Source organism: Topomyia yanbarensis, chromosome 2 (genome assembly GCF_030247195.1).
Source record: "Topomyia yanbarensis strain Yona2022 chromosome 2, ASM3024719v1, whole genome shotgun sequence".
Taxonomy (NCBI): domain Eukaryota; kingdom Metazoa; phylum Arthropoda; class Insecta; order Diptera; family Culicidae; genus Topomyia; species Topomyia yanbarensis.
The window spans coordinates 317,721,033-317,728,729 of record NC_080671.1 but is presented as its reverse complement, the minus strand read 5'-3'; the positions used below and the strand labels follow the sequence as shown (position 1 = coordinate 317,728,729).

At 39.2% G+C, this 7,697-nt stretch overlaps 1 protein-coding gene across 2 annotated transcripts in view; it reads left to right on the top strand.

Annotated features, from left to right (window-relative positions):
- The first annotated feature begins 2,437 nt into the window (after positions 1 to 2,437).
- Positions 2,438 to 7,697, top strand: part of LOC131683702 (alpha-tocopherol transfer protein-like) — a 35,655-nt gene continuing 30,395 nt past the window's right edge. Inside the window, exon 1 of one of the 2 annotated variants that reach the window (XM_058965924.1) lies at positions 2,438 to 2,723. The gene's annotated coding sequence lies outside the window, so the exon portion shown is untranslated. Of the gene's footprint in view, positions 2,724 to 2,794; positions 2,946 to 7,697 lie in introns of those variants that run through there. The other variant, XM_058965926.1, reaches the window with a different exon arrangement.

Here is a 7,697-nt window from a genome sequence, read left to right as displayed (position 1 = left end):
ACAAATATCGCGAGTTGTGAGGTCGGGAATAAAACATGCGTCAATTGCAATATTTGCAAGTATACATGCACGAGGCATTACACGTGGATTTGTCATTCCATTTTTGTTGAAAACTACGAAGACGGAGTTTAGTAGCTTTCTAACATAGAAGTTTCCTTTATGGAAATATGGTTCTTGAAACAAAGCTATAGAAGCTTTTCTTTCCTGCACAAGGGATAGATTCATAGTTGCTGTACGTTTATGCTGAAAATTAATTTGTGTTACTCCAACCATACTCAATTACAGCACTACACATTTCATAATCAGCACTTGTTGTATAGCAAATAGAAAATATATTGGATTATAATCGCATAGCAAACCCCGAAACATAGAAAAAACGTCCATTGTGTCAGAGATTCGCGTAACAGCAAGGATAAGACCCACGACACTCCGTGTGCGACTGACATACTTTAGTCCTCGGCACGGAGAAACACTTTGATTTGAGGTCTCCTCTTACGGCATGGTAGCAGGAACCCAGTGGATCAATTATTAGTAGAGGTTTTGGTTTTGTCTGGAGAAAGATAATAAACTGTTATCAACCTCCTAACTAGTGGACCACAACCAGTAAAATTTATTGTTAATTGGAGTATTGTAAATATTCTAGGAGAATTGCCCTGCAGATTTTTCGTGTTTTGTGAATCGAACAAATGACAGGAAAAATAGATTTGAAACCCTATATACGGTAGATAAAAGGTGGTAAACTAAGAGCTAACTAGAAGCAGCAAGAAGTCCAGTTCATTTTCCAGCTGGTCTTACTAAGATTAGTTTGGCGATCCAAACACCAATGCCGGCAACAGAATCTTCACAAATCCTCGCCTAGAAACGACGATAAGTTATGCTCTCTCATTGGCAACACGCAGAATTAATTGTTTGTTAGATTTTTTTGAAATAAAATTGAAATTCTTTTACTAGTGTATATTGTTTTTTTTTGTTTAAGTTTTTGTACAACTTCTTTCCATACTTTATACGTCATTTTGTTTTAAACATAAAATACATACACCCTTTTCATAGGTTAGTCTTGATATAAGAATAAGTTATGTTCTCACGGAGATGTACTTTATTCCCTATTAAATTACAAGTTACGGCGTCAATGTAATAGTCACTAAAACACAAAGAATCAAATCAGAAAATATAGTGAGGTGAATAATCGATCAATTTTTTTTTTTCAAAATCTTGCAATTTTAATATTGGTTCTAACTGAACGTGTACATGACGAAGCAAGTAGTAATAAATATGTTAAACCATACTCATACTCATTCGAAACCACATACCAACTGCCATCCGTCACAAATATCTTCATCGTTTACGCAATAGATCCAAACCACTTCTATTAAATACCTAAATGGAAATAAAGTGGCCACACGATTTCGAAATATTTTTACTCCTAACGTGTCGCAGCTTACCGGTTTTCATCTCGACATGGCCCAAAGATATACGTATGACAGCGAACTGAAGTGTTTCTTGTGCTGAGAAGGTTGAAAATGAATAGGTTAGTGCACTTGAGTTAAGTACCAACCGAAACAACCAGCAGCGTGAGAAGCGGGGGCGCAACAAGTGTAAAAGAGTCACGAAAACAAACTGTAGGTATTCATTTGACGGTTAATATCCAAGAAAATTCTCATACTAACAGAACACATGCCGGTTTGCTGGATATGTTTTTAAACGTTTTAACAACCTGAATTCGTTTTCATTCTTTATTGAAATAACATCCAGCATTGGGATGTTAATGGGGTTTAAAGTTTTACTAAAGTCATGGTAGTGAAGTAGTGAAATAATAAACTGATACATTTTCGGAGGTTGAACGACTTTTGTAAAACCATGATATGGGATGATTAGTCTGTTTTTATCTGAAGAAATCCTTTTTGTGAAGCTTGATTCAACAATCTTCGGAATATAGCGGATAATGACTATTCAATGATAATTGCATATATATGTCTTATCTTTTTACCAGATTATTAGATATGATTTGAGGGAGTACATTTCATTATTTCAATTAAGTGTTTTCTATCTATACTGATTGGGTGCGATTTATTCCCGCTAAAACGCAAGGCCAACAAATCCTGACGACGCCACTGGCGCCTACTGCAGTCTTTCTCTAATGAACCATTCATACATATGTAGTAGGAAAATGCAAGAAAAAACCTGTTCCACAACTGTTCACCAATCCTACTTAACAGGTCAATCATTAGTCTCACAAATGCAAATGAAATGTGAAAATGATTAGAATGCCAACTCCAACACCTTAGTGGAAAATCCAACGCATGCTATATCCACTAGACAAGATAGGCGGCTAACTAACACAACTAAAACCCATGTTGATACCATCAGGCACGATGCCGGCCAAAACAGAATAGATCGAGTCGAGAAGTCTATCGAAAACGCGATTTACCTTTGGTTGGATAGCTCAGTCTGAATGTGACACGCGAGAGGCACGGTTCGGGTAGTTGGCATCGGTATCGTTGCATTGCGCTGTTGCAAACCACTAAGCACCCTTTTCACTGCCTTCGAGTATCAAAGCTATCACCATTCATCAAAGATTGCCAAACGTTGAGTTAGATAATCCGGGGTGCAAGTGCGGATCGGGCTCAGTCCTTCAAATTTCGTAGACGAAAAATATCTTCGCCAAGTCTACATCTATCTATAAAAACGAATCGTTGCAAAAAAGTGGAAACGCGCGGGAAAAGGTAATGATAATGAAAACTGCAGAACTGTTTTAGTTATCTGATTCATGAATTAAGAAGGGTTTAAGTCACTGTGTTCTATAATTAAATTTCGATGCTGCTAGTGCTTACAAACAAACCAGAAAAGTGAAAGTTGTTATTATGTAAAATGACATCGAGAGCACGCAAGTAGCAAACACAATTCGAAGTAATGTGTTAGATATGAGCACGGTTGGATAAACAGAGGTGTGTCTATCACAACAAATGCTGTTCAGCCTAAAACATAGCGTAGACGTATCAACAAACTGGGTCATGGGTTACGTCAATCCAAAATAAAAGCGTTGAGGGTTCGAAATGTCACGCGTTGAGTAGTGTTGCAGAATAACAAGGGCAGAGGTCGTGATGTGCGATGAAAACAAAAGTTAGAAAAAGGTGCATTTTTTTGGTTAAAGCTTGAACTTTTGCGACTACTCCTAGTTTTACTACTCTTTAGTCGATCGGGATCAGCTGGGAAGCAATGGATGATGATGTCTGTATGTAGCAAATTGTCCTTTAATGTGCAAATAATGTTACTCCCAAAGTGTTTATCAACGGCTTCGGCCAGACCAGCTCAAATCTGGCATTAAAATCGTAATCTGCGCTCCAAAAAACCGTGGTATGCATTTGCAGGTCAATCAAAACTATTTTCGACTTTTGGCCAGGTTTTTAGGGAAATCCGCCACTGTGCATCGGTTGGCCATACCTCAAGACCTAAAAATTGAAACATTTCTGTTAAATTTATTCCGAATATTTGCAGCGTTTAAAGTTTTTTTTCGAACATCCAGAGAGAATCCAGACGTTTTTTTATATTCGAAAGCAGCTTCGAAGTCTTTGTAAAAATGTAGCGGAGTTCGATGAACTGGGTTCGAAACGAGTATGGCTTTAAAACTGTTTGTCGTAAATTAGGATGCGAAGAAAATGATTAAAACTGGTTAGCGTGGACCAACAAAGTCGTAAAAGTTAACAGTCAAAAGTAGTAATGAATATTGGGTGCTTCAGGAGGATACTGATCCCAAACATGCGTACCGTTTGAGTACGGCTCAGAAAGATAAAAAATCCTTTCACGATAATGACCAGGTCTTCTCAATCTACGGATGCCGAACCATTTGAAAAGCTGTGTTGGTCCAAACTCGAATTAAAATCGGTGCATGATGTGTAGCACAATTTGGACGATTTATAGCTCTTTGTCCGTCGACTACGCAAAAATTGGTCGAAAATAAGGTTAGAAATTTCGAAGCTACTCATGATTGATTGATTTATTGAATATGGCATATTCGAATATAAATAAAAGTTTTGATTGAATTGTTGGAAAACTCTCGTCCACGTTCTCATGAAACAAAGCATACCAAGCGATCACAGTTATCTGAGACATAATACAGGCTTATTTTATTTCTATGAGGGAGGGTGCTATTTCGTTAATTATACACATTTGAGTCCAAGCCTATAAATAATATAAATGGCTTGAAAACAGCGCTCCGTCAATGTGAGACTTGGTTAGAGTAACCAAAAATATTTATTTATTATTACATCTTCGATATATATCGTACAGATTACACTTAATGCTATTGTTAGTGTCAACGTTAAAAAATTCTAATTGCTAACTTATAATTAGATTTAGTGGTATGGAAGTCATAAACTAAAACAGTTTCGTTGAATCTGCTACAACATCTGTCTACCGGATTGTTCTGGCCATATCCTGTACGATGCCTAGGAATCCACAGAAGCGGACGATTCCTTATATCACGAGGGGGAACAAACAAATGAATCCTTGAGAGGATGTCGGGACAGTATAAATTGTTCAACAACATATCGAAAATGAACATTCTTTGCAAGAACGTGCGGCGAGACACCAGCGTTGGCAAATCCAGCAACATCCATCTATTATTATACGGCGGAAGACTGATAGAGTCGTTCCAAGGCAATTTTCTGAGAGCAAATCGTACAAAACTTCTCTGAACGCACTCCAGTCGGCTACTTTGAACGGCGTTGTATGGCGCCCATACTTGTACAGCATACTCCAAGGTGCTCCGGACCAGTGCTCAGTATAAAGATTTCAGTGCGTAGAAATCCACAAAATCGACTGTGTTCCGTTTTAGAAAAAAAAAGTTTCAAAAGCCTTCGCCGTTGTTGCAGTGATGTGGTCGGCGAAACGAAGTTTTCTGTCGAATAACACTCCCAGGTCATGGATAGAATCCACCCGCTCGATGACACAGACTTGAAGAGTATATTCGCAACGTATTATATTTGCCGAGCGTCCGAAACTTATCATCTTACATTTATCAACGTTGATCTGCATACCGTTCAGCAAGCACCATTCCTCTATATTGGCTATATCGTCTTGGAGCACAGCAGAGTCGAGTGCTGAGGCAACTGAACGAAAGATTTTCAGATCATCAGCATAGAGTAGTTTTTCAGAGTTGCTGCGGGTGCAGAGGTCGTTGATGAATAAGAGAAAGATCAGTGGCCCTAAGTGGATTCCTTGAGCAACACCGGTTGGCGTTACGCATACGCTTGAGCGTATAGTGCCAATTCTAATGAAGGCGGATCGAGGTAAGAATACAGCCATCTGGTAACCCACTCAGGAAAACCTAGTCGCTCCAGCTTCAAAACAGCAATGTTGTAGAGCACCTTGTCGAATGCTTTCGCGAAATCAAAGTATTTAGCGTCCACTTGGCGGAGCGTTTTTTCACAAATCCGTGATGTCGTTCGTCGAATATGTTGGAAGAAGCAGCGTACATCGCATTGTAGTAGGGTTGCCACCCCTCCGGGTTTGACCCGGAGACTCCGGTTTTCGGGAGCGATCTCCGGGTCTCCGGGTTTTACATCAATTTCTCCGGGTTTGGCGGGAAGAAGCATAGGTTAATTTTTTTTGGAATTAATTGATTCTTTACAAAATATTTAAAAAGTCTAACTATTACTCTGGTTCAGATTTATTTTTCCCGACTAACTCTTCGTTTCAAGGTGGCAAAGAGTTCACCAAATATTGCTAATTTCTTTCACAAAGCAATGAAAATTAAAAACAAATAAAATTTACTACAAATTAACCTATCGGAAGTCGCACTAGTGCACTGAGTGCACGGTGCTCTGAAAATCTAGCGAAATCGTCTTAGGGAACCAGCGGCTGCTCGTTCGGTAAGCCATATGCGCGACTTCCGGAGGGTTAAGGAAAGTAATATTTCGCTATGTGCTACAATTGAAATGTTGTATTCCACTAAGTCGCTCAAAATGGTGTAAAAAAGTTATTTTACTGCAATTTTACCAAATCATTTCACTCTTAGTGGTGCTTATCACCAGCACTAAGGTCTGGCAGATTTGTTCTAATCCAACTGACTAGGTGAACATCAAACGAGTTCTTGCGGTGTTGTTGCTACTCCAGTAGCAATCCTTAACTGAGCTAGGGAGGTGAGTTTTGCCCCTTTGTTGCGAAATTAAAATTTGTTGGTGACGAATAATCGACACCACATAGTGTGATGTCGCAGCTTTGCCTCCTTTGCTCTCTTTCTCCTGTTAGTTGTGGAGGAGAGCAATGTTCGTTCGACCTCCACAGTGAGAGTAGCTGGTGCTTTTGTATTATTGGCACTTAGTCGGGGAAGTGAAATACTACACCACATTAAACCGATAAAACCGTTCTCAAGCGTGAAAAATTTGCAGTTTTACTTTAACGTGGTTATAAAAATCGATTAAAGTGCTCTAAAATGCCTAGCAATCGCTTTGATTCCAATTTCTGTCTCGTTCCACTCAAAATCCACCACCCCCCAGATCAGTGAAAATCTCCGGGTCAAAGCCTCTCCAGAGGTGGCAACCCTACATTGTAGACAAACTTTCCAGAACTTTAGCTAGGCAGTTCAGTAGCGAGATTTCTCTGCAGATTTCAACATTATGTCTATCTCCAGCCTTATGAATAGGAACTATAGCAGCTTCTTTCCATGCAACTGGGAAAATATTTTCCGGGATTGAACGCTGAAAAATAATACTTACTGGTGCAGCAAGTGCTCGGGCACAATGCTTAATAAACACAGGAGGCAAGCAATCCGGACCAGGCCCTTTCAAAGGATCAGCGCTGGACAGAGCGCTCGCTACATCAGAATCATTTACGTTAGGAAGGTACTGTTGCGATGGATAGACAGATGGACTGATAAATACATCTCGGAAGCAATCTGCAAAAAAGTTCACCGACTCGGCATCGGACTGTGAATTTTTGTCTCGAATATAGACATTTTCTGGTACACCCCCGGAACGTTTTCTGCTGTTTATAAATGTCTAGAATGTCGAAGGATTATTTCGTAGGCTGCGCTGAAATTGGTTCAGATATTCACCGAATGCACTGTTCCGGTCTGTTTCACATTGCAGTTCAGTTTGACGAAGAATAGTTTTGTTGTCGTCGGTCCTATGATGTAAATATCGCTTTCGTTGTTTCTGGAGTACGTTGCGTAGGCGAAAAAAGCTCAGCGTTCCACCTCGGAAATTTATATTCTGCTTTTCTGCTGACACGTTTTTAGGGAACATTACGACGAAGAATCTCATATATGGCAAGGTAGAACGCCACAACTGCCTGATCGAAGTCATTTCCAACCAGCATCTCAGGCCAATAGAGTGCACCAATGGCCATTGATACTTCATCGAAGTTGTATCGAATAAAGTCAAAGTTGAAGTCGTCGTAACGCAGCAGTGTATGCCAAAGTTTGTTTTGTTTCACTGAATCCTACGCTGCATTGAAAAGACAGCCTCTTTTTTCGATACTTCAATTCATTTTAATTGAAATGCTAATTACGGAGTATCTTGGTTGAAGTGTGGTGCTAAATGCAAAATATTTTTTTCTACTTTGTTCTCCAATTTCCAAAAGGTTATATTTGATATATTAAAAAACGCATGGTGATGCGCAATACCGATAAAATGCATGTAATAAATGCATATTGACATAAATCACTGATTATTCTAAGCACAATTTATTCGAAAAGA